This window comes from Leptonychotes weddellii, chromosome 4, assembly GCF_054177405.1.
Source record: "Leptonychotes weddellii isolate Sample4059 chromosome 4, ASM5417740v2, whole genome shotgun sequence".
NCBI classification, from domain to species: Eukaryota; Metazoa; Chordata; class Mammalia; order Carnivora; family Phocidae; genus Leptonychotes; species Leptonychotes weddellii.
The window spans coordinates 156530778-156543479 of NC_138372.1; positions in this window are offsets into that span (position 1 = coordinate 156530778).

Below are 12702 nucleotides of genomic sequence, written 5' to 3' on the forward strand. Positions count from 1 at the left end.
GTATGTACATTGTTTTTTAGATAGTGCTATTGCACACTTTAATCGTCTCCACTACGACCCAGCAATTGCACTACTAGGTATTTACCCCAAAGATACAAATGTAGTGATCTGAAGGGGCACCTGCACCCCAATGTTTCTAACATCAATGTCCACAATAGCCAAACTGTGGAAAGAGCCGAGATGTCCATCGATAGATGAATGGATAAAGAAGATGTGGTATATACAATGGACTATTACTCAGCCATCAAAAAGGGTGAATACTCACCATTTACATTGACGTGGATGGAACTGGAGGGCATTATGCTGAGCGAAATAAGTCAATCAGAGAAAAACAATTATGGTTTCACTCATATGTGGAATAGAAGAAACAGGGCAGAGGACCCTAGGGGAAGGGAGGGAAACAGAATGGGAAGTAATCAGAGAGGGAGAAGAACCATGAGAGACTCTTAACTATAGGAAACAAACTGAGGGTTGCTGGAGGGGGGGCAGGTGGGAAGATGGGGTAATTGGGTAACGGACATTAAGGAGGGCACGTGATGTGATGAGCACTGGGTGTTACACAAAACTGATAAATTATTGAACACTACATCTGAAACTAATGATGTACTATAAGTTGGCTAATTGAATTTAAATTAAAAAAAATTGGAGGGCATGTACTGCATGGAGCACTGGGTGTTATACGAAAACAATGAATCGTGGATCACTACATCAAAAACTAATGATGTATGGTGACTAACATAATAAAATAAAATTTTAAAAAATTGTCTCCAGTGTAACGTAGACATAAGTGCACTGGGAAACCAAAAACTTCATTTGACATTATAGTATGACACTTCATTGCAGTGGTCTGGAACCAACCCGCAATATTTCCGAGGTATGCCTCTATTCCCTTGTTGTCCTTTTAGTCAGTGGGATCAGAATAAGAAAAGAAAAAGATGAAGTGAGGTAAATTCCAAAGAGAAAATGTTTGAGAATTGTCCAGAACAGATGAATCCAGAGGTACAGAAATCCAATGCATATCAATAATGAATTTAGGAAACAATTCAATCACATCACAAAAGTACTTAGAGAAAATGTTAGCCTACATTGTGAATCCAGCAAAACTATCAACAACAAAGGTAAAAAAAATATTTTCAAATATGTTACTAAGTTTATTATTAGACTCACCTAAAAAAAAATTCAAAATTCAAATAAAGGAGAATTACTCCAGAAGGAATTTCTGCAATATGAGGAGTGCTGCACAAAGATGTTGATTAAAATGTTGATTAAATTTTTTTTCTAAATAAAATTTTTTTCTAAATAAAAATAAAAATGATGTTTAATTTGGGAGTAGGGAAACAGAAAATCCTAAAAGTAGGATTTAGTAGGGAAACTAAAATCCTAAAAGATAATGGCATCTGAGTCAGAAGATGTTTTACGCAGGGTTAAAACACTCTATACTCACTATTTTTAGAGAGTAAATAATATTCTTTGATTTGTACACCCAACACTTACTGTACATTTGCTAAACGGCAAACGTGGTACTAGTTTTTAAGGATGGATCAGTGAATTAAAAATTCTGGACGTCAGAGAGCTTACATTCTAGTTAGTGGGGACAGACACTAAACAAAATAGTATAGCATATTAGAGGGTGGTGATTCTATGGGAAAAAAAAGTCATGGTGAGAAGGATGGGAAACACTAAGGATTGGGATTACAGTTCACCTGTAACTGATTAGAGAAGACCTCAAGAAGAGAGAGACATTTAAACAAAGAATGAGAATGTGAGCCATGTAGCCGTCTGGGGAAGAGTGTTGAGGGAGAGGAAACCACCTGTGCAAAGGCTCTCAGGCAGAAGCATGCGTAGCATGTCCAAGGAACTTCAAGAAATGTGATGAGACTGGGAGGGGGGCTAGGGAGATTGTTGGGTAGATCTGGGAGCAGGAGAAGAGGCCAGAAGGTTTGGTATCTTACTGGGCATTGTAAGCACTTGGACTCAGGTGTGAAATCACTAGGTTTTGAGCAGAAAAGCATACAGTGTGACATTTTATTTGGTCACTCTGGCTGGTATGTTGAGAATAAATGGGTAAGCATGGAATTTGAGTATGTGCAACAATCTATATGTGAGGTATTGATGACTTCGGTGAAGATGGTTCATGGAAGTATTCCATGGAAGATGGTTCATGGAAATAGCTAGAAATGATTCGGATTATGCATGATAAAATATAAGTAACACTAAAGGAATAGCGTTTGTAACTTTGAAACTGGTAGAAGGGAAAAATGGAATTGGGAAACAAGAAAAAAGAGGGAGAAGAGAAGAAAAAGCAGGTTAAATAAAAGCAAAAATATGGTGAAACAACCCAAATTCATGGAATCATGATACACATAAATTGACTAAACTTGCAAACTTAAAAAAAAAAGAAAAGAAACAACCAAATTGTTAGGTTGAATTCTTTTTTTAAACATTTTATTTATTTATTTGACAGAGAAATAGCGACAGCAGGAATATAAGCAGGGGGAGTGGGAGAGGGAGAAGCAGGCTTCCCTTGGAGCAGGGAGCCCAATGCGGGGCTCGATCCCAGGACCCTGGGATCATGATCCGAGCCGAAGGCAGACGTTTAACGACTGAGCCACCCAGGCACCCCTGTTAGATTGAATTCTATCCCCCAAACCTGTCAACTTGATGTTTACAGGAGACTCCCTGAAAACCTAGAGATGTGAGAGGGTTAAAAATGAAATAATGGAAAAGACAGATAAGGAAACTAGGTACAAAAAGAAATCTGATATTTACATATGACAAAGTAGACCTTAAGACAAAAGCATTATTGGGGATGGAGAGTGTATCAGGGTCCCAAATGGAGGCAGATGGCACATTAAAATTAGGACCATTTAAGGAGAGTCCTTTTACAAAAGGATTAACTGCTGATATTAATGAGTTAGAAAACAAAAATACAAACAGGAAGCCCACTGCCAAAAGACAAGTGGGATTAATCATAAAAAAGAGAAGAAACCAAAATAGCGTTAGGAATTAAGGGGTCATCACCTTAGATCCTGTAGAGTTTAAAAAGTTATAAGAATATATGAGAGGGGGTGGCTGGGGGGCTCAGTCTGTTGAGCGGCCAACACTTGATTTCGGCTCATGTCATGATCTCATGGGTCCTGAGATGGAGCCAATGTCGGGCTCCATGCTCATCGGGGAGTCTGCTTGAGGATTCTCTCCCTCTGCCCCTCCCCCCCCAATTGCTTACATGTGCATACTTTCTAAAATAAATCTTTAAAAAAAAAGAATGTATGACAATTTATACTGGTAGATTTGAAAACATTGACAAAATTATAAAAAGTGTAACTTAGTAAAATTGTGATTTAGGAAGAAACCAAAAGCCTGAATATTCCTATAACTGTTAAATCAGTAATTTAAAATCTTATGAAGGAAACATCTAATCTAGATAATTTTATAGGTATGTTCTACCAAACTTTTAAAGAACAAATAATTTCAACTTATGCAAATTCCTTCCAGTAAATAAAAAGGAGGGAGAACTCCAAGGCTAGTATAACCTTGAGGGCAAATTCAGAGAAAAAGGGGTCAAGAAAGGCCAACTACAGTCTAATCTCACCCATGAATGTAGTTGCAAAATTGTAAGCAATATATGAGCAAACTGTACCCCTGTGAAATATGTAAAAGATAGCAAGTTGAGTTTATTCCAGGAATGCAAGGTTCATTTAACAAATCTATTAATACAATTCATCTAAAATTTTAAAAAGTATATGATCATCTCAATAGATGCAGAAAATGATTTTGATAAAATGCAACACCCAATTAAAGAAGAAAAAAAGGCAATGTTTTAGCGAATTGAGAGTAGAAAGGAACTTTCTCAACCTGGTAAGATGTATCTACTAAAAACCTACAACAAACATCATTTTAGTGGTAAAGAGAAAAATTCCCTTTGAATTCAGCGACTAGATTAAAATACCCATAATTCCTACTTTTATTAAATCATATGTGGGAGGTTCTAGCAGTGAAGTAAGAAAAAAAAAGACTGGGAAACAACGAAAGGAATAGCCATTATCCACAGATAATATAACTTTATATAGAAAACAAATTAACCTAGTAGATTATTAGAAATAGTAAGTGCAACATGGATAGATGTATAATCACAGCTAAAAATCGGATGCAACGCTATTCACCAGGACTAAACAAAAATTAAATATCTTAAAAGGTACTAAAATGGCAAAAACATCAAGTTCCTAGCAATGAGGTGGTAAGAATTTATGCAGCACTGTTATGAAGAACTTCTTTTGTCTATCAGGATTTATGTAGAAAATAGAAGCCACATTATTATTTTAACAGAGATAAGTAAAATAAAGGGAGTCAGTGAACAGTTTTTTGGGGGAAAAAGGAAACCTGAGATAACACAGAGTCCGTAACAGCAGGAACTCTACCCCCAGGTCTGAAGTAAACCTCGAACGAGGTTAGCGTTGCCAGAACCTAGAAGCATGAAGGAGGAGCCCTCCGGAGTCTGGAAGCTGACTGCTAAGGAGACAGCACCACTGAGCTGCTGCGGCTGTCCCAGGAGCTGGGAGGAGGTGCCCTGTGGTGCTGGGACTCGGATTTGAGGAAGGAGCACCGCCTGGCTGAGGGAGAGGAGCGGAAACTGGACTAATGTTGCCTGTGGTGTGGTAAGCAATTCAGTTTCCCTGTAACCAGAGTTACCTGGCCGGTGCAGTGACCCCCTTGGTTACCTGTTTTTTCAATGACATGAGAAGTCCAAGGTGGCCAGGTGGCAGTCTCAACTACTGGTTCAAAGGAAGCTTTGTTGTGCTCCCTGGAGGAAGCATTCCTCCCTGGGGAGCCTAAAATCTCCAGATGGAAAAGCAGAAATGCTGCAAATGGTTTATTAGTGTAGTCATGATGGGAGCCATGCCCATTTCCCCTCCTTGACTCCTGGGCCCTTGTGTTCTGAATATGGGAGACATGGCCCTGCGAGGTGATCATGGATTCAAAGTATTTAAGATACTAGAAGATAGGGGCGCCTGGGTGGCTCAGTCGTTAAGCATCTGCCTTCAGCTCAGGTCATGATCCCAGGGTACTGGGATCGAGCCCCGCATCGGGCTCCCTGCTCAGCGGGAAGCCTGCTTCTCCCTCTCCCACTCCCCCTGCTTGTGTTCCCTCTCTCACTGTGTCTCAGTCAAATGAATAAATAAAATCTTAAAAAAAAAAAAAGACACCAGAAGATAGAAACCCCCAGGTGTGCACATGGAGAAGACCTACCCAGTGGGAGCTCTTGCAAACTGCTGGTGGGGTATAAATTGGAACAAGCTTTTTTGGAAAACGATTTGATACAAGCTTGCAAAGTTGTGCACTTACGTATCCTGAAATCCAGCAATTCTAGCCCTAAAAATCTCTTAGAAGGCAAGTAGCAGCATTGTTTATATTAATTTTAATAGCAAAAAAACGGTGCTGGTGGAAATAATCCAAAAATCAATAGAGGAATCAACAAATGATGTGTTGCATTCCCGTGTCGACATACAGAAGTGAAAATGATTGAGCTATAACTATTAGTGCCCCTTTCCAATTATAACATCCATTTTATAGATGGATATAATATGTCCTAGTATCACCATGAGGATATTAATTCTAGTTTTCTTTTGATATTTTCTTCTGCTCTCTGTCTTGTCTCTGTTTTTCTCAGAATTCCTTTTTTTTTTTTTTTCCTGCTTGGGCTTCTGGAGGTTTTCCTGTACAGACTGGTGATCATCTATGTAAGGGTGGGTATCCCCCAGAAGATCATTGGGACAGTTGTGTGCACAGGTGGGACTTGTTGGCTGGTGGGCACTGAAGGAGGAAGTTGCTTTTTACTAGGGTGCTTCCAACTGTCTGGATCTGCAGGTGTTTTCTCTGGGTCTGAACATTGTTGATTGTCAGTGATAATGGTGCGGTAGGGATACTTGTGCTGTTTTTGGTTTAAGGAGCAGTTTCAGAGACTTCAAGTTGGAGGTGGAGTCAGGGTTTTATTAACCATTCTCTTCCGTCCTGTGCCTTATCCTGCCTGAGCCTTTCTGACTCAGTTTCTCCTTACATCCTAGCTGGATGAGGAAGAGGTGTGATTTGGGGGAGTCAGTGCTCTTTATAATGAACTCTATTTTCTGTTGGACTCCCCTTTATCTGCTCTGAAAAGCCACCTGCCCATCCCAACCATCTGCCTTCCATCTTCATGTGCTGTGGTCTGGTTACAAACTTCACTTCTTTTTGTCGGTGATTATGTTTCTCATTCTCCTTGTGGTTTTTAGTGGGTGGTTGCCAAGAGGAGAAGGGCAGAATGTTCTTTAACTTTTTATAAACCAGAAATTCTCCCAGCCTCATTATATTTTGTTTATTCCCTTAGGGTCAAGGAACTCCATCCTCATAGGAAACCACGGTGGTGGTGGGTGTATAATTTTTAGTATTTTAAAGGAGCCCTGAGACCAAAATGTTTGAGAGCTGCTGACCTCGACTATTCCAACTGTGACAACGATTAGGGATATACACATATTTTAAAATCACCATCAGCCATGGCCTATATAATTGTTTACAATTTTTATATTATTTTTAGAAAGCTTTCTAAGTCACAGTTTTTTTCCAATTAAGACACAATTCGCTTTTGCCATGATAAATTGGAAAATGCAGACAAAAATGAGGAAGACAATGTCAACCATAATTTCACTGCCCAGAGATAAACACTGGGAACTTTTTGGTGTGTTTCTTTGCTGCACTTTTTCCGACTTACTCAACACAGAAACACAGACACATGGGCATAGGTAAACACCTGGAACAATCAGGAACCACCCTCTACACGAAACCTGGTCTCTTGCTTTTTCTATTTCACATTACCTAGTTAGAATTTTTTTATCTACCAAATGTTTTCTGAAAATGTATACTTTTCATGCCGAAGTTTCCACATCGATATACAGCATCGTTAGTTAAGTAAATTGTCTCTTTTTAAAAGATTTTATTTATTTATTTGAGAGAAAGAGAAAGAGAGGACATGAGGTGGGGAAGGGTAGGGGGAGAAGCAGATATCCCGCTGAGCAGGGAGCTGGATGCTGGGCTCAATCCCAGGACCCCAGGATAATGATCTGAGTCGAAGGCAGATGCTCAACGGACTAAGCCACCCAAGTGCCCCAGTTAAGTAAATTGTCTTAAAAAATAGTGAGGATTGGGGCGCCTGGGTGGCTCAGCTGGTTGAGCATCTGCCTTCCGCTCAGATCATGATCCCAGGGTCTTGGGATCGAGCCCTGTATCGGGCTCCCTGCTCAGTGGAGAGCCTGCTTCTCCCTCTCCCTCTGCCTGCTGCTCCCCCTGCTTGTGCTCTCTCTCTCCCTCTCTCTGTCAAATAAATAAATTAAATAAAATAAAAAATCATGAGGATCAAAAACCTAGGTGATTCCTTAAGGCCAACTGAATAAAATGAAAGTTACACTTATTTAAAATAAAGTCCACCAACGACTAGCCCATTTTCTCAATCCAAAAATCTCCCAGTGAGAGCACAGTGAACGTCAGTCCTGAATAAATCCTAAGAGGCCCCTTCTTAGGCCCAAATTATCAAGAGTGTGATTTTTCTCTCTGGGTGGGAGGAAAAGGACAGAGCTTTGGAAAATGCTGAGTTGGCTCTAAACTGTTTTGGTGTTTTTGTATGTTTCACCCATGAGAGAAAACAGCGGACACTTTCCACTCCCCAAGCAGACACCTGCTTCATCCCAGGCAGGATCGTCCGGCAGAAATTTGTCTTTAGACCATTCCTGCTGTCATTTGAGCAACAACACTGAAAATCCAGACTGCCCAAAGGGCACAGTTGCCCGATTAAACCTTTCTTTTAAAGTGATCTCTTGGTGATTTTCTTGCTGGTGTTTGGAAAGTCACTGTCCACGCCGCTGGAGTGCGGGCAAAGCACGGATAGTTCTGTTTAAAGCCCTTCAGCTGCTGGGGTCTGAATGGCTGGAGTAGCTCCAGTCCCCTCTGCAGGCTTTTCCCTTCCAGTGGGTGGCAGTGTTTCACTTTTTAATCCTCCTTGCTCTTCGGGAATTCTCAACTTGAGGACAGCACAGATTTTCTTTTCAGAAGAGTAAGCAGGAGCCGGTGATCGTCCCCCTTCTTTGCCCACCTCCCCAGTCCTGTGAACTGTTATTCGCAGAAGTACTCTGAGCACGTCAGGTCTTACTACTCTAGGTTGATATGAATATATTTCCGAGGGAAAGTTCCTCGTGCTGGGGGTGTCTATGTGTAGGATGACACAGAAACATTGTCAAAAAGCCACTGGACTCTATCTGGGTCGCCAAGGTTGAGGTGGGTGCCCATGGCCCCTTCTTCCTGACTTTGTTCTAGGAATCACCCCTTCCCCAACAGGCCACGTAGGAGCATCTGATCCAGCCCGGCCTCACAGAAGGGCACAGAGGGTGGGTTCGCAGTGGAGGGATGTTATTGAGTCTGAAAAGCTTACACTTGATCAATTTTTGCATTTAATGAAATGTTCCATGTGTGTTGGGTTTCCATGGCTGTGTAATAAACTACCACACACTTAGTAGCTTAAAACAACATCCAGTTCTGTGGGTCTGAAGTCCGTGCACGGCCTAACTGGGTTCTCTCCTCAGAGTCCCCTAAGGCTCGAATCAAGGAGTCTGGAAGGCTGCTTCTCATCCAGAGCTCATAGGGTTGTGGCGGAACTCAGAATTCAGAGCCTTGTAGTCCTGGTTTCCCTGTTGACCATCTTGCCTGGAGCTCTTTTCGCTCCTAAAGATTGCCTGCATTCCCTGACACCTGTCCTCCTCTGTCTCCAAAGCCAAGGAGGATCTTCCTGGTGTTGAATCCTCGCACAGTGACTCTCCCTGATTTCTCCATAGCTGATCTCTAGACTCAGCTGTAAGGGCTCAGGTGCTTAGGTCAGGCCCACCTGCACATACTCCTTATTTTACCTTAATTACATCTACAAAACCGCTTCACAGCAGCACCTAAGTAAGTGTTTGATCAAAGAACTAAGAGAATATATGTGACACCGGGGGCGGGGAATCTCGGGGGCCAGGAATTCTGTCACCACACCAGCTAACAGTTCAGGTGCCAGAAATAAGATATGCAAGCTCCCTGCTCTGACGGTGTTTCCATTCTTGACCAGAAAGTTGGGCTGGGGACATACAATAAAAGAAGAAAAGAAGCAACATGATACCTTCAGGTGGTGATAAGTGCTTGTGAAGAAAGTTAACAGGGAGGTGTTGGAACGGCGGGCGGCTGAAACCCCCTGACCCGGGCTCTTTAGCCAAGGCCGCTCTGGAGAGGGGACATGGAGCTGAGCTACAAAGGGATGAGGTGAACCAACGATGCAAAGAGCTGGAGGAAAAGCCTTCCAGGTGGACGGAAGGGTAAGTGCAAAGGTGGGATTTTGGAGAAAGGGAGAGCGAGGTGGCACCTGTGTGTCCCATTTTCTTGGTGGCTCTGTGCAGGTGGGTGGGCAGTGCAGTCTCCTCAGGCCAACCCAGGTGAGCCTCCCTGTTCTAGCGCCTCAGCGCCTGGTCTGCACACAACAGAGGGCTGGTTCTGTACAGGAGGCTGGTTGGTTTCATGGAGGAAGAAGCAGAGGGTTTCCCGAAGGCCCTTAAGGCCAGTGAGATCCTCGGCTCCACTGGACCAGGGAGTCTACGCTGCGGGGGGGAGGGGCGCGGTGGAGGGCCATGACCGTGTGCTTGCCCCGAAATCAATGAATGGCGCACGTTAGGCTCACTGCTTGGACAGTTCGGAGTACTTTTTCCCCCCCAAAGAGAGCTTAGAGGAGTTTAAAAGGATTTGAGCAAGTCATGACCAATGTAGGAAACACCGGGGAAAAGAGACTTAATCTGCACCCCACACCCCTGTACCCCGGCTTCACCACACCCACAGGCTCCCCCAGTGGCGCCCAGTGGCCCCGGGGTTAAGCATCAAGCATTGAGGGCTGCCTTTCCTTTTGTACTTGAACTTGTACATTTGTGTGAAGCAGAGTAGTAGTGACACCTCTATTGGATGTCTTGATTTGGGGCACAAATCAAAGGTTTGCTTCTGGGGGGAGTTACGTCAAAATGAGACAGATTTTTATGCAAATAGCCTGTATGAGAGCTGACCCCTGGAATCACATTGGGGGTGGGAGGAGGGAAGGGAGAAACGCCATTAAGGGTCTGTCAATGAAAGGGTTAAGGCTGTCGACAATCAGGGCTCCATTCCCAAGGGGACCCTGTGGGAGACTGGATGAGACACGTGAGCAATGTGCCCTGTGGGTCAAGCACTCTGGAGATTGCTTCTCTGACCCCGTCCCTCATTGGTTGAGGGCTGCCCCTGTGGGTGTTAACTTCCTGGCACCTTTGACCTGCCCAACCAGGGGGCTGGGCATACTTCGCAGGTCAGTGTGACCCTTTGGGGCAGAGAGACACCTGTATGGGGGGCAGGAAGGCAGCAACATACACAGGAGCTGAAGCTGCAGGTGACCTCTGGCGTGGAGTGAGGGGATATGGGTATGTTGCTGGGGAAAGTGGGCTGTAGTTTCGCTTGGCCCTTGCACGGAGCCCCCTTGGTGGAGAGCCGCATGAGAGGGGCGTATACTAGGCTCTGGCTGCAAGCTGGCTCTCTTCTTGGCAGCCCTGCAGGGCTCTCTCTGTGATACCAATCCAACCATTCCCTTACAGTGTGGCCGGGGACAAGTTCCGCCACTTGTCTGAACTTTGACTTCCTTGTCTGTAAAGTGGGGATGTACCTCTCCCTCACCGTGATGCATTAAAGATTTAAAGAAATAGTGTGAATAGAAAAGTCAGCCTGAAGATGCCTTGTAGGCTTCTTCCTTTCCTGCCTCCTTTGTGCTTTTATTCTTAGGAATATTCATTTACTTCTTACTGTGGGAGGAGATGAACGGTCCTCTCATTTTACAAAGGGTTGGAGTATTATAAGGACTCACAGAAGATAGTAAAGTTTCTTGTTCCACGGAGTGAATCAGACCTGTGGGTGTCCCACCGTTCATCTGACTTGGTGAAGCTGGTCAGCTCCGTGAGGTCTGCTTACTGTGGGGGTCAGTTACAGTTCCGTCTTCAGGCTGGAGTGTTTCCTTCTGTCTTGTGACAGTTCTGCAGGCTGGCCATCACCCATTCCTGATGGTCACACTGTGGATGATAGTCACAGAGGGGCAGTCCCCACCAGTCCCCACCAGCAGCCAAGGAGTGACAGTTCTCAGAGCTACGCTTTCTAAAAACCAGGCAAGACATCGGTTTCGAGAATACTGGCTAAGTGACCTTGGGCAGGCTGCAGGATCATTCTGAACTCCACTTTCCTTATCAGGAAAATAACGACAGATAAGACTTGAACCTTGCAGACTGAGGCAAGCATTAAATGACGTGAAGTGAGAGCTCCTGGTGCATCATCACTCTCCGTGAGTCCTGCCAAATACGCTCGGCTTAACACCCTGGTAACATCAGCCCTGCAGTGGCAGGGTCACCTACCAAAGCATTCCCTTTTATGAACAAAATAGATCCACGAACTTTCAGCCTTTCTGACCTCACGGCCCTGCAGGGGCATGAGTTGCTCACAGCCCCATCAGAGCCCCCACCAGGTTGCCAGCACCCAGCCAGCCACCGTCTTTGGTTTGAATATAAGTGGGATAACCGGTGGGACTCTCAGAAGAGTCTGGGGTCTGTGTAACCTGAAACCTGGGCAGATGGTTACATTCCCTCTCATGCTGCCCTTTCAATTAACTTGTGCCAAATGACATCATTCAATCCATCTCAAAGGTTAAGAAAAACAGTGAAATAGTTTCTCTTGGGATCAAAATAAAAATCTGTTTCTCATGAAAGGTTACAGAGAAGATAGACTAGAAGGATCCAGGCTGGTCACTCAGCCTATACTGTCCACCTTTACATCACTGTTCCCGCGGGGCTGTGTTTATGGAACTACCTCTCAGCCCTTCCCTCTCTCTGACCTCGTTACGAAATTGGAGGACTCAGATATGGGTGTGTGTGTGTGTGTGTGTGTATGTGTGTGCACGTGCACTTACAGATATCTGAAGGGAGCATTTCCAACACTCCAGGAAACTCTCTTGTGCTCCTTCCTAACTCACGCCCCCTCCAGACATCACTACTGTGCTGACCTCTAGCACCTTACTTTTGAACTTCATATACATGGGATCATACGGTTTGCATTGTTTTGTGTCTGGGCTTCTTTTGCTCATCAATATGTCTGTTAGACTGATTTATATTGTTGCTTGGAACAGGAAGCAAAAGTTTTGCTTGTGGCTAATAATGAGTGGTACAACTCTTGTTTCTGTTCCTTGATCTTGGTTAAGGCAGAAACAGCGCCATATGTTGGATGCTGATTCGGACTATGTACAGCGCCCTGAAGAGCCTTGCCCCAGCCCTGCAAGGGATTGCCAGCCAGCTAACACTGTGACTTAGTCTTCCACTGTTCTGTGAAGCCAGCTTCTTCAGGATGGTGGTCAGACCAGTGAATTCTGTGATCCTGGCCCCACTGCGTGCTCTTCACTCGCTGTGTTCATGAGGGCAGTGCTAGCGGCTGTAACAGAGCAGACCCACCCTGGAACCTCAGTGGCAAACATGCCAGATGCTTCTTTCCTGCTGACTTGCAGTTCAGTCACCAGTGGAGTGAGCTTGGGTCCCAGACTGATGGGCACGATGCCATCCTCAACACCTGCCAGCAGATGAGGGGACAGAGGGAGAGCAGAGAGAGAGA